Raw genomic sequence first — 26,037 nt, forward strand, 5'->3', positions numbered from 1 at the left:
CGTATACCACAAAGGAGGTAGGCTAATATCGGCCGGGATATACCTTGAAAGGAGATAGGTTTGTATCGACCGAAATATGCCTCCAAGGAGGAAGATTCATATCAATCGGCGTATACCACAAAGGAAGTAGGCTAATATCGGACGGGATATACCTTGAAAGGAGATAGGTTTGTATCGGCCGAAATATGCCTCCAAGGAGGAAAACCCATATCAATTGGCGTATACCACAAAGGAAGTAGGCTAATATCGGATGAGATATACCTTGAAAGGAGATAGGTTTGTATCGGCCGAAATATGCCTCCAAGGAGGAAGACCCATATCAATTGGCGTATACCACAAAGGTGGTAGGCTGATATCGGCCGGGATATACCTTGAAAGGAGATAGGTTTGTATCGGCCGAAATATGCCTCCAAGGAGGAAGACCCATATCAATTGGCGTAACCACAAAGGAGGTAGGCTGATATCGGCTGGGATATACCTCAAAAGTAGGTAGGTTTGTATCGACTGAAATATGCCTCCAAGGAGGAAGACCCATATCAATTGGCATATACCACAAAGGAGGTAGGCTGATATCGGCCGGGATATACCTCAAAAGTAGGTAGGTTTGTATCGACCGAAATATGCCTCCAAGGAGGAAGACCCATATCAATTGGCATATACCTCAAAGGGGGTAGTCCAATATCAGCCGGGTTATACTTCCAAGCGAGTAGACTAGTATCGGCCGGGATATACTTCCAAAATGAGTAGACTAGTATCAACCTTGACATGCCCCCAAGAAGGAAGGTTAATATCAGCCAGGTTGACTAATATTTTGAAAAGATATTTGATAAAATATAGCCCAATGTTAGTTAAAATAATAAATAAAGGAGCTCAGACAAACACTTCCTTAGGAACCTTACAAGAGGTAATAATAATTGGTCAAACCTAGCCAGACCTAGTTCCGACTGAGACAAGAAACATTAGTACATTAAGCTATCTCTGATGTAGTAAAAACATGAGAGGTGAATAGGAAGGATAGGAACACTTTGAAAGCAAACTGGTAGTATAAAAGAGAAATGAAATTACAAATAAAGTAGTTCCGAAATATGTTTGCAATATACGATTGCATAACCAGTGTTATATATTTTGGCGGGAAATGTGTTTTTAGATCGTTTTGCAGGTGCTAGACGACAAAGAAGGTACATCTGGGGTACGAAGAAGATTCCTTAAAAAGTCATTCACCATAAGTACACAGCTTACGTCATCTCATAACAAATTCTAACAAACCGGGGTCCACTTCATGACTACGGAGGTTATATGAAGTGGTATAAAAAGGGGAATCCTCTCCGTTGGCCAGGTAAGTTCACATCATTGCGCACATTCATAACCCTAATTTCTCAACTACTGTTCATCTTCTTCTTCCTTCTTCCACACCGAGAGAGATCACTGACTTGAGCGTCGGAGGGCCTAGCCAGGGATTCCCACCCCGGTCTTAGGTCACTGACGGTAGTGTTGGTTGGTCTCTTGTGCACAGGAAGCTTTGGGAGTTCCAAAGCCGGTGTTCTTCGATTGGATCTGTAACACCCCACCCTGCTTACTACTGGACTGTGAGGGCGGAGCGCTACTGGACTACTAACTTTACTTAACTAACATTGCACACATGTTGATAGTAATTCCTAAAACTCTCGGAGAACTCAAAACATACAATTAACTAGCAGCGGAAGACTAAATGAATCATCTAATACATTCTACTCAACTCTTTGTTAATAAATTCTTATGCTAAATCCCAAGGCTTCTATAGTCCAGGCATCACACATCCATCCGCACCTCCTTGTCGCCTTCCTTTACTATAGCTTTTTCTTTCCTTTATCTGCAGTAAGAGGAAATGCATCTATAAGCAAAATTACTTAGTAAGCGCTATCTAACTCACAAAATCTCGATATGCATGTACATATACTGAAAACTAAAACTGAATGCTCAAAAGGAAAACTACTCATGCTCATCTACTAGTAAAAGAAACAAACATACTGAAATGCTAAACATGTAAAGCTACTCATGCTCTTCTAATAGCAACGAACAATAAGCTAATCTAAATAACATGCTAGCATAAAAGAAAACTCAACTTGCTGTTTTTAAAACAAAATGAAACTTATTTCATTTGTTCTAAACTTATTCTTTTATTTCACTTGTTTAAAAACATCTTCTTTAATACTTTTATACTGATGTAAAACTTACTTTACTTGTTCAAAAACTTATACATATAATACTTTAAAATAATAATCAACTTTCTTCTTGGGCCCGACAACTGTACTTGCTATACGCGCATCCCTAATTAGACCCTAGATAGCTGGTCCCGAATCTAGTAGGGTTTACTATTGTAACGACCCGACCCATTTGGCGGCCCATTTGGCGACCCTCGGGTCGTCGATCGTCGACCGTCGGCCGTGCCGTTACTACTAGGTTATCTAAACCTAGGGACGACTATGGGAGCCCAACCCAAGGACAACTGAGAGTCTAGTACAGTGTCACTGATAAAAGTAAAATACTTGTTATCTTTTAATACTTCTAATATATAATGTCTCAGCATTTTCTTTAGCACATTGTGTGCCAAAATCCCTAAAGTCTTGACTTTAGGATCTACTTAAGGCCTTGGCCTTTTCTTTCTTTTCTTTATCTTTCTTATACTTGTTAATACTTCTAATAAAAGAATGCTCCTTTAAAAACTGAAATGTTTAAACAAAAATCTGCATATAAGTTTAATCAAAATCTGCATTCAAGCTTATTAAAAATCTGCATTATAATCTTAATAAAATCTGCACTTGTAAGCTTAATAAAATTCTGCACACTAATGCTTAACAAAAATCTGCACTATAAGCTTAAATAAAAATCTGCACTATAAGCTTAATTAAAATCTGCAATATAAGCTCTACATAAAAATCTGCATTATAAGCTTAATTAAAATCTGCACTATAGGTTTAATTAAAAATCTGCACTATAAGCGCTTCTTATGCTTCGAATTCAAGAAGAACAAAGGTCCGAAACTACTCCTACTGCAGGTGAGAAGCACTTACCTTGCTTCTTGGACTCATAACCGAACAAAAAGGGCTTCTAGGACCTTGGCCGACCGCAGTCACCGGAAAACAGAGCATCAACTTATCCCTTTTTATAACTTAATATTTCTGTTAACTCCTTAAATAAATTCGCTACCTTTTCTAAACAGACAAATCCAACATCAACTTATCCCTTTTATAATCCAATATTCTGTTAACTATCTTAAATAATCTGTTAACTATCTTAAATAAATTCGTTACCTTTTCTAAACAGACAAATCCAACATCAACTTATCCCTTTTATAATATTCTGTTAACTAAATGGCCCAACAAGAAGGATACAACACCGTTCGTCCCCCGCTCTTCACCGGAGAAGATTTTGGGTATTGGAAGGGACGAATGGAAATCTTCCTAAAGATCCAGTTCGAGATGTGGATGATCGTCAAGACTGGATTCCAACTGCCAACCGACGAAGACGGCAAGCCTACACCCTACGAGAACTGGGAACCAGCTCTAATTAAGAAGGTGGAAGCCAATGCCAAAGCGACCTGCACCCTCCAGTGTGGACTGACCAAGGAGGAGCTCAACAGAGTTGGTCCGTCTTCAACCGCAAAAGAGCTATGGGAGAAGCTGATCGAACTACACGAGGGCACCTCCGACACCAAGGTAAGCAAGAGAGATTTTTTGTTCAATAAATTATATAATCTCAAAATGTAGGAATGTAATGCCCGAAAATTCTCAAAACTATATTAGAAATATTCTATAATTATTCTGGAATTTTTAGATATTTCTCCGGAATTTTTAGGGCAGCAGAAGTAGCAAAAATAATTAGAAAAGCAAAATAACTTAAGCGGGAATCGAACCCGGGACCCCTTGGGTCCGTTAAACCTTTAGACCGCTTAAGTAACCGGTTGAACCCAGCAGGGCCGTGCTGAAAGGAAAGGGAATCAATTAAATTTATATAGGAGTTGGGCAAATTAATTCCTAAATATAAATAGGAAAATTATTAAGTGAGGAGATTATTTTCCACCGTGAACTTTCTTTCCTCACCATAGCCACGCTGCAACCCTCCCTTCTCCTTCTTCCTCTCGGCGCCAACTCTAGGGTTCCCTCCCTAGGGCCCCAAGGTCATCTTCCGGCGACAACTCCGGCACGAGGACGCTCTTCTTCGCGAGAGGAACGCATAGACGCGGGAAGATTGTCGAAGGGGTCGTCTCCACCTGAATTTTAGCGAATAAAATTGTAAGGAAATTAGCGTACGAGGTAAGAAACCCCTCACCTGCAGTATAAGTAGCTTTCGTTTGATTGCATGCCTTTAGTTTAGCTATATGCAAATTTTTCGACGCCCAGGGTGTGTTTAAACCCTCCTCGCAGACTAGGGATCTAGTTGAGCACCTCTAGATGGGCCGACAATATTTTTCTCCAGTGCAGGCTCTAGGTTTGCCTGAGGTGGTCTCCCAATAGAGGGGAGAGTTGGGGCACACCAAGTGTTCGACAAAATGATTAGTGTAGCTAAATACCACCTTAGATATTTTTAACAGCTCAGTTAAATGCATTAGTAGCATTTAAATCAGTATATTAGCCTAGTTTCAGCTTACATGGGATTACGGTCCAATGGGTGGGCTCCCACAGTCGCCTCTAGGTTCAGATAACCTAGTTCTAGGTTCAGATAACCTAGAAACAGCAAAATAAGCAACTAGTAGCTATATTCAGTATTTTATTTTCAGTGGCACTATACTGGATTAGATATCCATTGGGTTGGGCTCCCACAGTCGTCCCTAGGTTCAGACAACCTAGTAACCCTACTAAATTTGGGACTTGCAAACCCGGGTCTAGTTAGGGATGCGCGCACAGCAAAGTACAGTTGCCGGGCCCACTAGCAACATGATTAAGTATTTTCACTTATTACGATAATAGCTTTCAAACTCATAATTTAGTTATGTGATTATAGTTTAAGATCAGCACTAGCTCAGTTTCAGTTACAGTTTCAGCTTATTTTCTCCTAGTTGATACCATGAGATAGCTCCATGCTTAGATTTTATTATGGATGCCATGTTTCAGTATTTATACCATGTTTCAGTGTTTATGCCATGTAACTCCAGTATGCCATGCTTTAACAAATTCAGTACATGTTTTCAAATAGCATTCTTTAAAAACATGTTTGCATCGTTGCATGTTTTAGTGAGGTAGATGGTTTCTTACTAAGCTTAAAGCTTACAGATACTATTTTTCCTTATACTGCAGATAAGGGTAAAGGAAAGATGGACTAGCAGAGGAAGTTGGAGGTCAATACAGTGATGGTGTGTGTGGCAGGAACCTGGAATGAAGATCCTTAGGAAGTTTAGCAAATTAAGAACTTAGTTTCTTTTCTTAAGATACTTTTATGCATTTCTAGTGGTTTAAATGCTATGAATTAATAAACCTTGCACTATGTCATGTTAGAATGCTAGTCAGTGGATATTAGAATGTTTTCCATGCATTGTATAATCGTTGTGTGAGGATTTGACACGAACTAGTGCTGAAATCAGAGTTTCAGTGCGAAATCAGAAACTCCGATCGATCTACGGATCGATCAGAGTTGAGTTGTGCCACTGGATCGGTCAACTGACCGATCCAGTCGCGAACACAGAGTTTATGGATCGGTCAGCCGACCGATCCAGATGCGAACAGTGAGCACAAAAGCTCACTGATCGGTCAACCGACCGATCAGTGAGCCACTGGATCGGTCTACCGACCGATCAGTGTGCTCCTGGATCGGTCGATAGACCGATCCAGCCACATCCAGAGCTTTCTCCGTGCTAGTATTAGGCTGGATCGATCACTGGATCGATCCGACAGCCCAATCGATTCATGGATCGATTGAAATGCCTAATTACAGCTAGCAGAACATCCGAGAGGCATAGATTATCTTCCCTAGCATGTGTACAACTCCTAGGTACACCTAGAATATTAAGTTCAGATTTTACAATAATCAGTTTAGTAAAATTTTAATCAATCCAGATTTTCGCAATAGTAATTTAGCACAGCATTACGTAACGATCGGCCTTACAGCCTAGTCAGTAGAAGGCGGGTCGTTACAGAGTGGTATCAGAGCAGTGTTCTATACTTCCTACACACACATCAGCATTGAACCTGCAGCTTCCAAGTAAGAACATCTCTCACTTTCTTTATGTTTCTTGTTTTCATGTTTAGATATAACTGAAGCATGCTTGTTTATGATAGTAGTTAACATGATAACAATAGTTACTCAATTATGCTTGTGTTAGTCATGTATGTCCTTCATGTCTTTAGAAATGGCACGAGGACGCCCAGCTAGAAGGGCACCAACTACTGAGCCCCAGCATGAGGCAGGCAGTTCAGTGCCTCCCCCAGACCTTACAGCACTAGTGGCTCAGTTACAGCAGCAGCTAGCTGAACAGCAATAGGAAATAGCCACCTTAAAGGCTAGTCAGCAGCACACTCCCACTGTCACCCCGGAGCCTAACTTAGCGACACCAGTGGTCTTAGAGGTTCCACCAGTCCAGCCTACGGCACCAGTAGCGCAGAGAGAAGCCTATCTGATCTAGTGGCAGAGAGTCAAGCCAGAGAATTTCTCAGGCAGCAGTGAACCATGGGATGCTCAGGCATGGTTCAAAACACTGGAAAGTACGATGGAGGTTTTGGACTGGCCAGAACATGAGAAAGTGAAGTGTGCCTCCTTCTGTCTGACAGGAGATGCACGCATGTGGTGGGAGAGAATCAGAGCGAAGCGCCCAGTGAACCAGATGACATGGGCTGACTTCGAGAAGGAATTCTTTGAGGAGTTCTTTCACGTGCGGGTCACCAGCTGTCACTACGACGAGTTCACTGAGTTTCGTCAGGGCAACCTATCAGTTGAGGAAGCCGTGAAGAAATTCAACAGGTTGGCTCGTCTATGCCCTGAATTAGTTTGCACAGAAAGGGAACGAATCCGGTTGATGCTCAAGATGCTGAGGCCGGAAATAGCAATGAACGTGGCTGGTGGCGTTCATAGGCCACAAACCACAGAAGAATTAGTGAGCAGTGCTCTAATCACTGAGCATTACCAGAATAGCATCAAGCAGTAGAAGCAAGTCCTCTCAGAAGCTAAAGGTCAAGGAGGCTCAGGCACTCAAAAACAGCAGGGCCACAGTTCCCATGGCTCTAACTGGAAAGGGAACTCCAGCAACAAGCGCAAGCCAGGGAATTACCCAAAAGAAGGACCAGCTAGCAAGCAGCCCAGCTATCCAAAGTGTGCTACTTGTCGGAAATTCCACCCTGGAGTTTGTCGTAAGGGCATACGAGGATGCTTTGAATGCGGACAGGAAGGGCATATGGCCAAGCAATGTCCAAACAAGACCAGTCTTCCTCAGCCACAACCGATTCAGTATGGAGGCCAGCCAGCTCAGTTACATCAGATGCAGACCGCTTTAGATGGTCCACATATTAGCCAGGGCAGGTTAGAAGCCCCTCCAGCTATGACCAATGCGAGGATATACTCACTCACCAGAGAGGACGCAGCAAATGCCTTGACAGTTGTTACAGGTCAGATTAGTATTTTACAGCAAAATACAACTGTCTTATTCGATACTGGGATAACCCATTCATATATATCCAGGACATTTGCTGAGAAGTTAGCAATACCTCCAGAGGTACTCAGTAGTCAGTTTTTGACGACGTTACCTTCAGGAGAAATTATAGCATCTACGCACTGGCTCCGAGTAGTGCCAGTCATTATAGCAGACAGAGAACTCTTTAGTGATCTGATAGTGCTAAATATGACTGACTACGATGTTATCTTCGGGATGGACTTCCTGATCAGATACGGTGCTTCCATAGAGTGCCGTAAATAGAAAGTCATATTCCAACCTGAAGCAGAAGTGCAGTTTGAGTACATAGGAGAACCCAAGAGAAAGGCCAAGAAGTTTCTCTCAGCTATGAAGGCACAGAGGTTGATGGATTCAGGGTGTACGGGATTTTTAGCACACGTAGTCAGTACCAGTCAGGACAAGGACCGACAGCTAGCAGAGGTCCGAGTCATATGTGACTACCCAGCAGTCTTCCCTGAAGAGTTACCAGGCCTAGCACCAGACAGGGAGATTGAATTTGAGATAGAGCTCATTCCCGGTACCAATCCGATCTCCAAAGCGCCTTATCGCATGGCTCCAGCAGAACTGAAAGAACTTCATGAGCAATTACAGGAGCTGCTTGACAAAGGCTTCATACACCCTAGTCACTCACCATGGGGAGCGCCTGTATTGTTCGTGAAGAAGAAGGACGGGAGCATGCGCCTGTGTATAGATTACCGGGCACTGAACCAAGTTATGATCAAGAACAGGTATCCTCTTCCCAGAATAGATGACCTGTTTGATCAGCTAAAGGGAGCAGCAGTGTTCTCTAAGATAGACCTCAGATCAGGTTATCATCAGGTGAAGGTTAAAGAAGGGGATATACCTAAGACAGCATTCAGGACTAGATACAGACATTACGAGTTCGTAGTCATGCCCTTTGGCATGACAAATGCTCCAGCTACTTTCATGGACCTCATGAACAGGGTATTCAGGGAATATTTAGATAAGTTCGTTATCGTGTTCATCGATGACATTCTTATCTATTCCAGAACTCAGGAAGAACATGCAAAGCATCTGAGAACAATATTGCAGACCCTTCAGCAGAATCAGCTGTACGCCAAGTTCACCAAATGTGAATTTTGGCTAGATCAGGTGTCCTTCCTGGGTCACATCATCTCAAAGGATGGTATCATGGTAGACCCCAGTATGATAGAAGCTATGAGCAACTGGAAAAGACCCAAGAACGCTAGTGAGATCAGAAGCTTTCTGGGATTAGCGGGTTACTACAGGAAATTCATAGAGGACTTCTCCAGGATAGCCTCCCCACTGACAGCTCTTACCAGAAAGAATAGTAAATTTCAGTAGACAGAGGACTGTGAGAACAGTTTCAGCGAGCTGAAAAGGAGATTGACCAGTGCACCTATTCTGACTCTACCAGAGAACGCAGATAGCTTTGACATATATAGTGATGCCTCGAAGTTGGGATTAGGAGCAGTGCTGATGTAAGATGGCAAGGTGATCGCCTACGCCTCCAGACAACTCAAGGATTATGAGAGGAATTACCCCACTCATGACCTTGAGCTTGCAGCAGTAGTGTTCGCTCTCAAGATTTGGAGACATTACTTGTATGGAGCTCAGTGTAGAGTGTATACAGATCATCAGAGTCTGAAGTACTTCTTCACTCAGAAGGATCTGAATATGCGCCAGCGCAGATGGCTAGAGCTGGTCAAAGACTACGACATAGACATCCTCTACCACCCAGGAAAAGCAAATAGGGTAGCAGATGCACTTAGCAGAAAGTCCAGTGCTACCTTATTATCTCTCGCAGTCATGTCACCACCCCTACAGAAAGAGATCACAGATTTCAGTCTCGAACTCATAGTCGGACAACTCTCTACTATGACATTAGAGTCTACCTTGCTTGGTGACATCCAGACAGCTCAGGAGCAGGATCCTGAAATTCAGAAAATCAAGCAAGAATTAGCAGAATTAGAAAGTGGAGAATTCAGAGTGTCCGTTAGCGGGGTGTTGTACTTTGGCGACAGATTATGTGTTCTAGATCAGGAAGAACTCAGAAGGAAGATTTTAGATGAGGCTCACAAGACTCCCTATGCGATGCATCCAGGCTCCACCAAAATGTACCAGGACTTGAAGAAACGTTTTTGGTGGCCTGGGATGAAGAGAGACATCGCTCGATATGTCAGCACCTGCCTAACCTGTCAGAGGGTTAAGGCAGAACATCAGCGACCAGGAGGAGTCTTGCAGCCTATTCAGATTCCGGAATGGAAGTGGGAAGACATTTCTATGGACTTCATAGTGGGATTACCCAGAACCACGAATGGTTTTGATACCATCTGGGTAATAGTCGACAGATTGACTAAATCAGCCCACTTCTTAGCTATCAGGATATCCTACTCCATGGAGCAGCTAGCACAGTTGTATCTCAAGGAGATCGTTAGATTACATGGAGTCCCACGAACCATTATATCAGACAGAGATAGCAGATTCACATCACACTTCTGGGAGTGTGTACAGTCAGCTTTGGGCACGAAGTTGAAGTTTAGCACAGCCTTCCATCCTCAGACCGATGGACAGACGGAGCGGGTAAATCAGGTACTCGAAGATATGCTCCGAGCATGTGCCCTAGATTTCAAAGGAAGTTGGTGCAAATATCTGAGTCTAGCAGAATTTGCATACAACAACAGCTATCAGGCCACTATCGGTATGGCACCTTATGAGGCTCTCTATGGGCGGAGGTGTAGATCTCCAATCTGCTGGTATGAGAGTGGTGAACAGAAAGAACTAGAACTTCAGACAGATCTAGTGGCAGATACCACAGCAGCTATACAGCAGATCCGCTAGAGGATAGAGACAGCTCAGAGCCGCCAGAAAAGCTATGCTGATACACGGCGCAGACCTCTAGAGTTTTCAGTTGGGGATTCAGTATTCCTCAGAGTGGCTCCCATGAAGGGAGTAATGCGTTTTGGGAAAAAGGGCAAACTAAGTCCCCGATATGTGGGACCATACCTTATCAGCAGAAGAGTGGGCAAGGTAGCATATGAGCTAGAGCTACCCCAGGAAATGTCAGCTGTCCACAATGTATTTCATGTCTCTATGCTGAAGAAGCATACCCCAGATGCCACTCAGGTGATTGAGCCCCAGTCGGTACAGATCCATGAAGACCTCAGCTATGATAGTCGGCCTATTCAGATAATAGACCGAGCAGTTAAGAAATTGCGGAACAAGGAAGTACCATTAGTCAAAGTCATTTGGCACAGTCACACAGCAGAAGAGGCAACATGGGAGACAGAAGCCAGCATGAGACAGAAGTACCCAGAATTATTCTAAGTTCAAGGACGAACTTTTTATAAGGTATGAGGGATTGTAACGCCCGAAAATTCTCAAAACTATATTAGAAATATTCTATAATTATTCTGAAATTTTTAGATATTTCTCCGGAATTTTTAGGGCAGCAGAAGTAGCAAAAATAATTAGAAAAGCAAAATATCTTAAGCGGGAATCGAACCCGGGACCCCTCGGGTCCGTTAAACCTTTAGACTGCTTAAGTAACCGGTTGAACCCAGCAGGGTCGTGCTGAAAGGAAAGGGAATCAATTAAATTTATATTGGAGTTGGGCGAATTAATTCCTAAATATAAATAGGAAAATTATTAAGTGAGGAGATTATTTTCCACCGTGAACTTTCTTTCCTCACCCTAGTCACGCCGTAACCCTCCCTTCTCCTTCTTCCTCTCGGCGCCAACTCTAGGGTTCCCTCCCTAGGGCCCCAAGGTCATCTTCCGGCGACAACTCCTGCACGAGGACGCTCTTCTTCGCGAGAGGAACGCATAGACGCGGGAAGATTGTCGAAGGGGTCATCTCCACCGGAATTCTAGCGAATAGAATTGTAAGGAAATTAGCGTACGAGGTAAGAAACCCCTCACCTGCAGTATAAGTAGCTTTCGTTTGATTGCATGCCTTTAGTTTAGCTATATGCAGATTTTTCGGCGCCCAGGGTGTGTTTAAACCCTCCTCGCAGACTAAGGATCTAGTTGAGCACCTCTAGATGGGCCAGACACGTTATTCTCCTTCAGTTGGAGGCTCTAGACGTTGTCGGGTGCCTAGAGGTGGTCTCCCTATTAGAGGGGAGAGTTGGGGAACACCAAGTGTTCGACAAAATGATTAGTGTAGCTAAATACCACCTTAGATATTTTTAACAGCTCAGTTAAATGCATTAGTAGCATTTAAATCAGTATATTAGTCTAGTTTCAGCCTACATGGGATTACGGTCCAATGGGTGGGCTCCCACAGTCGCCTCTAGGTTCAGATAACCTTGTTCTAGGTTCAGATAACCTAGAAACAGCAAAATAAGCAACTAGTAGCTATATTCAGTATTTTATTTTCAGTGGCACTGTACTGGATTAAATATCCATTGGGTTGGGCTCCCACAGTTGTCCCTAGGTTCAGACAACCTAGTAACCCTACTAAATTCGGGACTTGCAAACCCGGGTCTAGTTAGGGATGCGCGCACAGCCAAGTACAGTTGCCGGGCCCACTAGCAACATGATTATGCATTTTCACTTATTACGATAATAGCTTTCAAACTCATAATTTAGTTATGTGATTATAGTTTAAGATCAGCACTAGCTCAGTTTAGCTCAGTTTCAGTTACAGTTTCAGCTTATTTTCTCCTAGTTGATACCATGAGATAGCTCCATGCTTAGATTTTATTATGCATGGCATGTTTCAGTATTTATACCATGTTTCAGTGTTTATGCCATGTAACTCCAGTATGCCATGCTTTAACAAATTCAGTGCATGTTTTCAAATAGCATTCTTTAAAAACATGTTTGCATCGTTGCATGTTTTAGTGAGGTAGATGATTTCTTACTAAGCTTAAAGCTTATAGATACTATTTTTCCTTATACTGCAGATAAGGGTAAAGGAAAGATGGACTAGCAGAGGAAGTTGGAGGTCAATGTAGTGATGGTGTGTGTGGCAGGAACCTGGAATGAAGATCCTTAGGAAGTTTAGCAAATTAAGAACTTAGTTTCTTTTCGTAAGATACTTTTATTCATTTCTAGTGGTTTAAATGCTATGAATTAATAAACCTTGCACTATGTCATGTTAGAATGCTAGTCAGTGGATATTAGAATGTTTTCCATGCATTGTATAATCGTTGTGTGAGGATTTGGCACGAACTAGTGCTGAAATCAGAGTTTCAGTGCGAAATCAGAAACTCCGATCGATCTACGGATCGATCAGAGTTGAGTTGTGCCACTGGATCGGTCAGCTAACCGATCCAGTCGCGAACAGAGAGTTTATGGATCGGTCAGCCGACCGATCCAGATGCGAACAGAGAGTCAGCGATCGGTCACCGATCGGTCAGTGAGCCACTGGATCGGTCTACCGACCGGTCAGTCGACCGATCCAGAGCTTTCTCCGTGCCAGTATTAAGCTGGATCGATCACTGGATCGATCCGACAGACCAATCGATTCATGGATCGATTGAAATGCCTGATTACAGCTAGCAGGACATCCGAGAGGCATAGATTATCTTCCCTAGCATGTGTACAACTCCTAGGTACACCTAGAATATTAAGTTCAGATTTTACAATAATTAGTTTAGTAAAATTTTAATCAATCCAGATTTCCGCAATTGTAATTTAGCACAGCATTACGTAACGATCGGCCTTACAACCTAGTCAGTAGAAGGCGGGTCGTTACAGAGTGGTATCAGAGCAGTGTTCCATACTTCCTACACACACATCAGCATTGAACCTGCAGCTTCCAAGTAAGAACATCTCTCACTTTCTTTATGTTTCTTGTTTTCATGTTTAGATATAACTGAAGCATGCTTGTTTATGATAGTAGTTAACATGATAACAATAGTTACTCAATTATGCTTGTGTTAGTCATGTATGTCCTTCATGTCTTTAAAAATGGCACGAGGACGCCCAGCTAGAAGGGCACCAGCTACTGAGCCCCAGCATGAGGCAGGCAGTTCAGTGCCTCCCCCAGACCTTACAGCACTAGTGGCTCAGTTACAGCAGCAGCTAGCTGAACAGCAACAGGAAATAGTCACCTTAAAGGCTAGTCAACAGCACACTCCCAATGTCACCCCGGAGCCTAACTTAGCGACACCAGTGGTCTTAGAGGTTCCACCAGTCCAGCCTACGACACCAGTAGCCCCAGCAGCAGGAGCGCAGAGAGAAGCCTATCTGATCCAGTGGCAGAGAGTCAAGCCAGAGAATTTCTCAGGCAGCAGTGAACCATGGGATGCTCAGGCATGGTTCAAAACACTAAAAGTACGATGGAGCTTCTGGACTGGCCAGAACATGAGAAGGTGAAGTGCGCCTCCTTCTGTCTGACAGGAGATGCACGCATGTGGTGGGAGAGAATCAGAGCGAAGCGCCCAGTGAACCAGATGACATGGGCTGACTTCGAGAAGGAATTCTTTGAGGAGTTCTTTCACATGCGGGTCACCAACCGCCACTACGACGAGTTCATTGAGTTTCGTCAGGGCAACCTATCAGTTGAGGAAGCCGTGAAGAAATTCAACAGGATGACTCGTCTATGCCCTGAACTAGTCAGCACAGAAAGGGAACGAATCCGGTTGATGCTCAAGATGCTGAGGCCGGAAATAGCAATGAACGTGGCTGGTGGCGTTCATAGGCCACAAACCACAGAAGAATTAGTGAGCAGTGCTCTAATCACTGAGCATTACCAGAATAGCATCAAGCAGCAGAAGCAAGTCCTCTCAGAAGCTAAAGGTCAAGGAGGCTCAGGCACTCAGAAACAGCAGGGCCACAGCTCCCATGGCTCTAACTGGAAAGGGAACTCCAGCAACAAGCGCAAACCAGGGAATTACCCAAAAGGAGGACCAGCTAGCAAGCAGCCAAGTTATCCCAAGTGTGCTACTTGTGGGAAATTTCACCCAGGAGTTTGTCGCAAGGGCACACGAGGGCATATGGCCAAGCAGTGTCCAAACAAGACCAGTCTTCCTCAGCCACAGCCGATTCAGTATGGAGGCCAGCCAGCTCAGTTACATCAGATGCAGACTGCTTTAGATGGTCCACATATCAGCCAGGGCAGGTTAGAAGCCCCTCCAGCTATGACCAATGCGAGGATATACTCACTCACCAGAGGGGACGCAGCAAATGCCTCGACAGTTGTTACAGGTCAGATTAGTATTTTACAGCAAAATACAACTGTCTTATTCGATACTGGGACAACCCATTCATATATATCCAGGACATTTGCTGAGAAGTTAGCAATACCTCCAGAGGTACTCAGTAGTCAGTTTTTGACGACGTTACCTTCAGGAGAAATTATGGCATCTACGCACTGGCTCCGAGCAGTGCCAGTCATTATAGCAGACAGAGAACTCTTTAGTGATCTGATAGTGCTAAATATGACTGACTACGATGTTATCTTCGGGATGGACTTCCTGATCAGATACGGTGCTTCCATAGAGTGCCGTAAACAGAAAGTCATATTCCAACCTGAAGCAGAAGTACAGTTTGAGTACATAGGAGAACCCAAGAGAAAGGCCAAGAAGTTTGTCTCAGCTATGAAGGCACAGAGGTTGATGGATTCAGGGTGTACGGGATTCTTAGCACACATAGTCAGTACCAGACAGGACAAGCACCAACAGCTAGCAGAGGTCCGAGTCGTATGTGACTACCCAGCAGTCTTCCCTGAAGAGTTACCAGGATTAGCACCAGACAGGGAGATTGAATTTGAGATAGAGCTCATTCCGGTACCAATCCGATCTCCAAAGCGCCTTATCGCATGGCTCCAGCAGAACTGAAAGAACTTCATGAGCAATTACAGGAGCTGCTTGACAAAGGCTTCATACACCCTAGTCACTCACCATGGGGAGCGCCTGTATTGTTCGTGAAGAAGAAGGACGGGAGCATGCGCCTGTGTATAGATTACCGGGCACTGAACCAAGTTACGATCAAGAACAGGTATCCTCTTCCCAGAATAGATGACCTGTTTGATCAGCTAAATGGAGCAGCAGTGTTCTCTAAGATAGACCTCAGATCAGGTTATCATCAGGTGAAGGTTAAAGAAGGGGATATACCTAAGACAGCATTCAGGACTAGATACGGACATTACGAGTTCGTAGTCATGCCCTTTGGCGTGACAAATGCTCCAGCTACTTTCATGGACCTCATGAATAGGGTATTCAGGGAATATTTAGATAAGTTCGTTATCGTGTTCATCGATGACATTCTTATCTATTCCAGAACTCAGGAAGAACATGCAGAGCATCTGAGAACAGTATTGCAGACCCTTCAGCAGAATCAGTTGTACGCCAAGTTCACCAAATTTACAAGACGAAGAAGAACTCCTCAACCTTGTACAGAAACTCTACAAGAAGAAGAAGGGGTTCAATAAGAAGGACCTCAAGAAGGCAGTTCAGTCCAAGGAAGCCCAATCAAGCTCGAAGGTAAAATTTGAAGTGACGTGTTATGGCTACAACAAGAAGGGGCACATCAAGGCCAACTGTCCCAACCAAAAGGAGGTAAAGAAACAAAGAAAGAAAAAAAAGTCTTGAAGGCAACATTCGAAGAATCTTCATCAAAAGATGACGACGATGAACTTGATCAGATGAGTCTCCTTGCACTGATGGCCCGGGACTAGATCAATATGTTCGAGAACGAGAGCGAGTCGGAAGCTGAATCGGAATGAAGCCATGGATTCGTATCCGTTTCCGAAGGGCTTAAATCCACTGTAAGTATTCCACGTCTAAACAATTTAGTTAATTATTTATTATGCAAATTAGCAAAATCCTCTATTAGGGTCAAGTCACTTCTAAAGGAGGTAGCAACCCTTAAAGAAGTGACTAACTCCAAACCCTTGTCTGACCCAGTTCAGACTGGAAATTCAACTCAAGTCCAAAAGCTTGAGGAAGAAAATTCAAGTATGAAAACTCAGGTCAAGGATTTGAAGAAGACATTGGAACAATTTTCTTTGGGCTCTATGAACCTTGACCTAATTCTTGGGACACAAAGAGCCGTTTACAACAAATCTGGATTAGGTTTTAAGACCAAAAAGAAATATCGGTCCTATCTAACCTTAGTCAACAGACCAAATAGTAAAACAGTTCAAGCATGGGTACCCAAGTCCAACTTGTCCAATCAAGTTGGACTTGGTCAATATTGGGTCCCCAAGGAACAAGTACATTACCTTGATAGACCATATCGAGGCTATGATCCAGGGGGAGTCAAAAGAAAAACTGTATTAATAAACTGATAAATCATTAAAAGAACATAATTAAAATATAATTAAATTAAAAAAAATTAAATCTAATCTATAAATTAAATAAAAATATATAAAATTATCAATAATTTAGGTGCTGGCTCCAGAATAGCTGACACCTCCAAAACTAACCTACCCGGTAGGGTAACCCAAACCAAGCTACCCGGCAGGGTCATTAGAACTAATTAGAAAGGGAACAAGTTTAACTTGACCTATGGTACTGGTGAAATTTTGGATGATAGTACGTTAGGGAAGCTTAGTCTATGCATGTCTAGGAAGATATGGCTTCGACTTGGTGCATTTGGCTAAGTGGAACTAACCGAAGCTACCTTTTATGGATCCTAACCAGTTAGACCAAGATTTTGTATTAAGTTCAGTGGATAGGACTATTTGAAAAACCTCGAAGGCATGGTTACTTTAATGATGTCCAAGTGACTTACCATAGCCCAGAAGTTTATCCGAAGAACACCTATTTGTTGAGCCCAAAGCTAAACCTGAATCTAACACAGAGTTAAACCAAACCCTAAAATTAAAATTAAATTAAATTAAAATAAAATAAAATAAAATAAAATAAAATAAAATAAAATAAAATTCAATTCAATTAAATTAAATAAAATTAAAATTAAAATTAAATTAAATTCAATTCAATTAAATTAAATAAAATTAAAATTCAATTCAATTCAATTAAATTAAATAAAATTAAAATTCAATTCAATTCAATTCAATTAATAAAAAAATTAAATTAAATAAAATTAAAATTAAATTAAAATTAAATTCAATTCAATTCTTCTAAAAGGTACTTAACTTAAAACAAACTCAACCATCTCACAATCATCCATAGGAATAACTGAGTGATAACCTAGATTGGGTGAGATGGAAAATTAGGGTGCTTATTTCAATCAAACTATCTTTTGATCCATCAAAAGGAATCCAATTCAAATACTTTATATGTACGAATTAGATCAATGGATGTTGGATAGTGGATGCTCCAGACATATGACTGGAGATTGGTTGAAGTTCACTAATCTCAAATGCAAGAACCTAGGATCAGTTACTTTCGGCAACGACGGTAAACTTAAGGTAATCGGAAAGGGTAATATCGAACTTAGTTTCGATTTCATTATTCGCAACGTTTTATTAGTTGAAAATTTTAACTCTAATTTACTGAGTATAAGTCAATTGTGTGATAGTGGCTACTTAGTTACTTTTGATAATTCTGGGTGTTTAGTTAAAAATATTCATAACCCCGAAATCATACTTAATGGGCTTAGGAAAAATAACATCTACACAATTGACCTGCCCATACCCTCAACAAAGTGTCTCTTAACACAACAAGAGAAAACCAACCTGTGGCACAGAAGACTAGGTCACACCCACGTTAAACTCATTTAAAAAATGAGTCGAAATGGCTTAGTTAGAGGGCTACCCAAATTAAGGAAGGTAGAAAATACAATCTGCCAAGCTTGCCAACAAGGTAAACAAACCAAATCAACCCACAAGTCAACCAATCTAGATAGAACTGACTCCTTACTTGAACTCCTACATTTAGATCTATTTGATTCACATGGAGCCAAGTCACTAAGCAAGAACTAGTACTGCTTAGTTATAATTGATGATTACTCTAGGTACACATGGGTAAAGTTTCTAAAAATAAAAGATGAAACCTTTGAAGCTTTTAATAATTTTTGCAAGTTAACAGAAAATGAAAAAGATACCAAAATTAAAAGAATAAGAAGTGATCATGGGGGTGAATTTGAAAATCATAGGTTTACCCAATTTTGTAAAATCAATGGATACAAACATGAATTTTCATGCCCTAGAACCCCCCAATAGAACGGTCTAGTGGAACGGAAAAATAGAACCCTACAAGAGGCCACCAGAACCATGTTAAATGAGTATAACTTAAATCACCAATTCTGGGCCGAAGCAATAAATACAACAAACTACATTCAAAATAGAATTCTGATTAAAAAATTACACAATAAAACCCCCTATGAAATATACTATAATAAAATTTCCAACTTGAACTATTTAAAAGTATTTGGATGAAAGTTCATATTTTAAACACTAAAGATTACTTAGGAAAATTTACACCCAAATCAGTCCAAGGAATATTTTTAGGGTACTCCTCAACCAGTAGGGCCTATAGAGTTTATAACCAAAATACCCTAAAGTTGAAGAAACAACTAATGTAATCTTTGATGAAGAAAATAACCTACCTAATATAAATGAAAATGTTGACATTAACCCAAGGATTATAGAAGATGATGAAATTCAACCTAACACTAGTAAACCAGAGGAACTAATTACTGACCCAAGTATAAGATCAACAAGAATAAGTACTTCTCATCCACCTAACCAAACTTTGGGTGACCCAAATCTAGGAGTTAGAACTAGATGTTCTTATAGAAACCTGAGTCAGATTGCCCTTATTTCTAAGATTGAGCCGAAGACTATAGAAGAAGCCTTACCTGACCCAGACTGAATTATTGCTATGCAGGAAGAGTTAGCCCAATTTGATAGAAACCAAGTCTGGGAGCTTGTACCTAAACCCATAGATAAGTCCATAATTGACACCAAATGGGTATTTATGAACAAATTAGATGATCAAGGTGATATAGTAAGAAATAAGGCCAGACTAGTAGCCAAAGGGTCAGCCTTCTTAAATGTGTTTATTAAAGAAGAGGTATATGTAAGCCAACCCCCAGGATTTGAGAACTTAGACAACCCAAACCATGTATTTAAACTGAAAAATGTCTTATATGGACTAAAATAAGCACCTAGGGCATGATATGAACAGTTATCTAATTACCTAATATCCAAGGGCTTTAACCAAGGTCAAATAGATCAGACCATATTTGTCAAAACCTTAGAAAAAGATATTTTAATAGCCCAAATCTATGTTGATGATATAGTTTTTGGCTCAACCAACACTAAACTTTTAAAAGAATTTGTTAAATTAATGGAAAATGAATTTGAAATGAGTTTGGTGGGGGAACTTAATTTTTTCTTAGGCTTACAAATTAAACAAACCAGATATGGAATATATATTTATCAAACTAAATATGCTAAGGAATTAATTAAAAAATTTGGCATGGAAAATTAAAAAATAATAAATACTCCAATGGCAACCAATATCAACATTGATTCTGACCCAGAAGGAAAACCAGTAGACCCAAAATACTATAGAAGTGTAATAGGTACCTTACTCTACTTAACTACAAGTCGACTCGATATATTATTTGTAGTAGGTATGTGCGCAAGATACCAATCTTGTGCAAAAGAGACACACCTAATATATGTTAAAAGAATACTTAGGTACATTAAGGGCACCCTAAGTGTAGGACTTTGGTACCCTAGAACTTGCACCTTTGACCTATATGACTATTCTGATTCAGGCTATGCCGGGTGCAAACTAGATAGAAAAAGCACAAGTGGCAATTGTCAATTTCTAGGTCAGTGCCTAGTAAGTTAGTCAAGTAGAAAGCAACACTGTGTTGCCCTATCTACCACTGAAGCTGAATATGTAGCTCTAGGAGAATGTGCATCTCAATTATTATGGATGATGCATACCCTAAAAGACTACCAATTAGAATATCAAAATACTAAAATCTCAATTGACAACATAAGTTCAATTAATTTAACCAAAAACCCAATTCACCATTCAAGGACTAAACACATAGATATAAAACATCATTTTGTAAGGGATTACATAACTAGGGGAGATATTGTACTTAACTATGTTGAGTCTAAATTAAACCTGACTGACATATTCACAAAACCCTTACCTGAACTTGAGTTCAATGCACTTAGAAGATAAATAGGAATGCGTTTAGTAGAATAGAACGTATTCAGCCTAATTTTTGTATCCTTCAAAATCTTAGGAAAAATGTTGATTTCAAAATCCCAATTTTATTAGACTTTCAAAATTTGGACTTAGCCTAGGCACTAACCCTAGATATCATGTTCCCCTAGATTTCAGTCAGAGCATCTCACAAGCACACTAGGCTTAACTTGCTTGTGTTTGAAATAAACTCAGAATGGCGTGAGATGCATAGGGTACAGCCTAGACTTCAGTATGCTTATTTTTGTGCATCGCAGTAAGTCTGGGTGTTAAATACCAAAAATACAGTAATCAAGTTAAGTGATCTTGACTTAGTCAAATCTAACTAGATTTTCAACTTAACTTGACTAACCAAGTGAAAGCTGTTACTGTCTAGGTAAGCAGTTAGTAGCTAATGGTTAGACATTTTGCCCAGGGGATTAAATGATTAATTTTAATTTTCAAAATTACTCATGCTTGGACTTTAGGATTACTTGAATTTGAATGAATGACCTTAATTCAAATTTTTACAAGTTAAGCTCCTCCCTCTTTGAAGTTAAAATTTAACTAAGTCTTTTAAACTAAATAATTTATTTTCTTAAGAATTTTTTAAAAGTAAGTATCTTTTAGTTCAACATCAAGCTAAGTACTTTTCCAACTTTAGCTATATCTTCTAATAACATTTCCAAAGCTATTTTTCAAAGGCTTATTAAAATTTTAGCTAAGTGACTTCTATAGCCATTTTCAAATATTTTTTTTCAAATATTCAAACTTAGCCAATTTTGAGAAAAGTTCTATTTCAAATATAAATTCTTTCGAATCTAACTAACTTTTCTCAAAAAGGCTTTTCAAAAGTTACCTAAGTACTTTTTCAAATTTTGATAAGTCACTTTTTAAAGTCCAAATAATCTTCCTCAGTTAAAGTTACTATTTAAACTTAATCCTTTAAAACTATCTTAAAAGATCTTCTCTGAATCCTTAACATTTACTTAGTTAAATGTTTTACAAAGAAAATTTCTTCTAAATGAGTGTGTTTAAGTACTTCTAAATTTAACTAAGTATTTTTCAAAAAAAGCTTTTCAAATTTAACTAAGTGTTTTGATATTGCAAAATTAGCTTTCTCAAAGTTGAAATAATTTATGACTTAGCTACAGGTCTTACAAGAACATTTCTGAAGGGTTTTTCGGGCAGCGAAAACCGCGTTTTCGCGTCGCGGAAACCCCGAAAGCCCCAAAGCCAACGGATCCGTGCAAAGAAAAATTTTGAAAACTATGAATACGAGTTTCTACCGAGATCTACTCCTAGATCTATATGGAAAAAGGGTTATACCTTTGAAGCGAAGCCCTTCGCGTTCCCGCTCGTCCAAACGGTGCCGGATCTCAAGAGTATCAAAATAGATACTCCTCTAGAAGTATCCACACGAACTAATTAGGTGGAGAAAGACCTAAACAAAGGTGTGCTAGCACCTTGATAGGTCACGGCAAGAGAGGAGAAGAGGGAGAGGGAGAGCTTGAGAGGAAGAAGATGGATTGAATGAATCTTGAATGAAAAATTCATTTCATTCATTCTCTTGTGTGGCCGGCCACATGAGTAACTCCCACTCATTTAATGTGGCCGGCCACATTAATGGGAAAGGAGGCTTGTAACCTCCATGAGGTGACACACCATGATGATGTGGAGCATCATCATTGGTCCACATCTTGCCATCTCACTAATGATGTGGCAATTAGTCAAGTCAAACTTGACTCTTCCTCTTCCTCTTCCTCTCAAGTCAAGTCAAACTTGACCAAATCTCTTCCATGGTTGATTTAATCTAATCATTTGATTCAAGCCAACTTAATATAATGAATCTAATTCATTAAATTAAGTTGATTTAATGAGTCATAATCTAAATTAGACTCATTGAATACATGAATCAACTTGAGCCCAACTCAATTATCCCAATTTGGATTACTCTTAATCCAATTTGATTCATCAAATGAATCTAATCCTCTTGGTTCATCATATGAACCTAATCTCCATCTAATTGTCCTTAGTGTGTGACCCTATAGGTTCTTGTAACGTTGGCAATACCCCTAAACCCATTTAGGAGCATAAGTAATGAGCGGTATCTAGCAACACATCATTACTACCCAAGTTACAAGAATGTTGAGATCCAACATCACCTTGTGACTACTAATTGTGACTCCTCACAATATATGACAAGTGTCCTTCTATCCTAGACATCTACATTGATCAATGTGAGGCATAGATCGTGTCATCCTCTGACCAATCTAAATCTTGAAATCCAAGTAGACTCACTCAATCAAATGAGCTCAATATCTCATATTGACTCATTTGGGCATGGTCATGCACTTCGTGGTCTCACTCTATCAAGAATATCGATGTCACTCCCGTCATATAGGAGGGATAGATCCCATCTACATCACTCACATCCCTTTGCATAATTTGTTACATACCCAGTAATTGCCTTTATAGTCTACCCAGTTACGGGTGACGTTTGACGAAACCAAAGTACATAACTCCTTATGTAGGGATCCATGGTGACTTCAGGTCTAAGGACTTGTAATCATACTAATAGCCACATGAGAAAGTATATGACACTCATATAACGATCCATGATACTTTCTCATGGCGGGTCATTCAGTATACATTCTCTAATGTATACTCATGTGTCAACTTGATATCTCTATATCCATGACTTGTGAGATCAAGTCATCGAGTTGAACTACATGCTAGTCTTATTGCATTAACATTGTCCCTGAATGTTAATACTCGACTAGGAATGATTAAGAGTAGTGTTCCCTATATCATCTCACTATCGATTCACCAATCGATTGATATAGGTAAGAACCTTCTACTCAAGGACGTTATTATACTTAGTTTATTTGGAAACAATACAAGTAAGTATTATAACCAAAAACCAAATGCCTTTATTTATATAGAATATGATACAACAAGTCCAAAAATACAATCATCAAATGATTGGCTCTAGGGCTCTAGCTAACAATCTCCCACTAGCACTAGTGCCAATCAGTGTAGGCTCTAAGCCCCAATGACCTAGTGTGACCTTCATGCTTCCTCTGTGCCAAAGCCTTGGTCAAGGGATCTGCGATGTTAGCCTCTGTAGGTACTCTGCAAATCTTCACATCTCCTCTCTCGATGATGTCTCGAATGAGATGGAAGCGCCGTAGTATGTGTTTGGTTCGCTGGTGTGAGCGAGGTTCCTTCGCCTGTGCTATAGCTCCATTGTTATCACAATAGAGCTCAATGGGGTCAGCAATGCTAGGAACCACCCCAAGTTCAGTGATGAACTTGTGAATCCAAACTGCCTCCTTTGCTGCCTCTGATGCAGCAATGTACTCGGCTTCTGTTGTAGAATTAGCTACTGTGTCCTGCTTCGAACTCTTCCAGCTGACAGCACCACCATTAATGCAAAATAAGAACCCTGACTGCGATCTATAGTCATCTTGGTCGGTCTGGAAGCTAGCATCACTGTAACCCTTTACAGCTAGCTCATCATCGCCTCCATATATCAAGAAATATTCTTTAGTCCTTCTTAAGTACTTAAGAATATTCTTGACCGCTATCCAGTGACTTTCACCTGGATCTGACTGGTATCTGCTCGTCATGCTCAAAGCATACGAGACATCAGGTCGAGTACATAGCATGGCGTACATGATCGATCCTATGGCTGAGGCATAAGGGATCTGATCCATGTGGTCTCTCTCCTCTCTAGAAGAGGGACCTTGAGTCTTCGAAAGACTCACGCCATGTGACATTGGCAGAAATCCCTTCTTGGAGTTCTGCATGGCAAACCGTAGGAGTACCTTGTCAATGTATGTACTCTGACTTAGGCTAAACAATCTCTTAGATCTATCTCTATAGATCTATATCCGTAGAATGCGGGATGCCTCACCTAAGTCCTTTATTGAGAAGCAACTCCCTAGCCAGGTCTTGACAGACTGAAGCATAGGGATGTCCTTCCCAATGAGTAGTATGTCATCTACATACAATATGAGGAAGACAACTATATCCCCTACAACCTTCTTGTAGACACAAGGCTCATCTTCGTTCTTGATGAAACCAAACTGTTTGATTACATCATCGAATCGAAGATTCCAGCTCCGAGAAGCTTGCTTTAGTCCATAAATGGACCTATGCAGCTTGCATACTCTACTAGTATGCTGTGGATCTACAAAACCCTCAGGTTGTGTCATGTACATATCCTCGAGTAGGTTTCCATTCAGAAACGCTGTTTTGACATCCATCTGCCATATCTCATAGTCATGGTAAGCTGCAATAGCAAGCATGATCCGAATGGACTTAAACATCACTATTGGAGAAAAGGTTTCATCATAGTCAATACCATGAATCTGCTTGAAACCTTTAGCTACCAAGCTACCCTTATAGATAAGTCCATCCATGTCAGTCTTTCTCTTAAAGACCCACTTACACCCAATGGGTTTTACCCCTTCAGGTGGATCAACCAAAGTCCATACTTGGTTGGTGTACATGGATTCCATCTCGGATCTCATGGCTTCTAGCCATTTCTCGGAATCTGGTCTCATCACATCTTCCTGATAGGTGGTAGGCTCATCCTCTATGAGCACAACGTCATCATGGTCAGACAAGAGAAATGAGTATCTCTCAGGCTGACGACGTACCCTATCAGACCTGCGAAGAGGTATGACTACTTGAACTGGTTGTTGTTCCTCAACTCTTTGTGGAACAACATCATCCACAACATTTTGTGGTTCCAGTTCAACTTCCATCGATGCTTCAATGCTATTGTTCGCATCTTGACCTTCTTCAAGATCGAACGCGCTCCCACTAGTCTTTCTAGAAACAAAATCCCTTTCTAGAAAGACCCCAGTCTTTTCCACAACTACCTTGTGCTGACTGGGAATGTAGAAGTAATATCCCTTAGTTTCCTTGGGATATCCAATAAAGTGGCCCTTGTCAGATTTGAGTCCTAACTTGTCTGAGACTTGATGTCGAACATAAGCCTCACAACCCCAAATCCTCATGAAAGACACCTGATCATCTCTCCCAGTCCATATCCTATATGGTGTCTTTATCACGACCTTGGATGGAACTCGGTTGAGTATAAAAGCTACCGTGTCTAGAGCATAGCCCCAAAGGTATGTCGGAAGATCTGTGTGACTCATCATAGATCGTACCATATCTAATAGGGTACTGATCCGGCGGTGAGAATGGGGGACCCACTTCCTGAAGGGTCCCAGCCTGAGGACAGATGGAGGGCTGACTAAGCGGGTAAGGGCCGCGTCGAGCAGTTGAGCAGGTCCAAGCGGAGCCAGATATAACCCAGCCATAGGCTTGGGTTTC

The sequence above is a fragment of the Zingiber officinale genome, chromosome 6A (genome assembly GCF_018446385.1).
Source record: "Zingiber officinale cultivar Zhangliang chromosome 6A, Zo_v1.1, whole genome shotgun sequence".
In the NCBI taxonomy this organism is placed as follows: domain Eukaryota; kingdom Viridiplantae; phylum Streptophyta; class Magnoliopsida; order Zingiberales; family Zingiberaceae; genus Zingiber; species Zingiber officinale.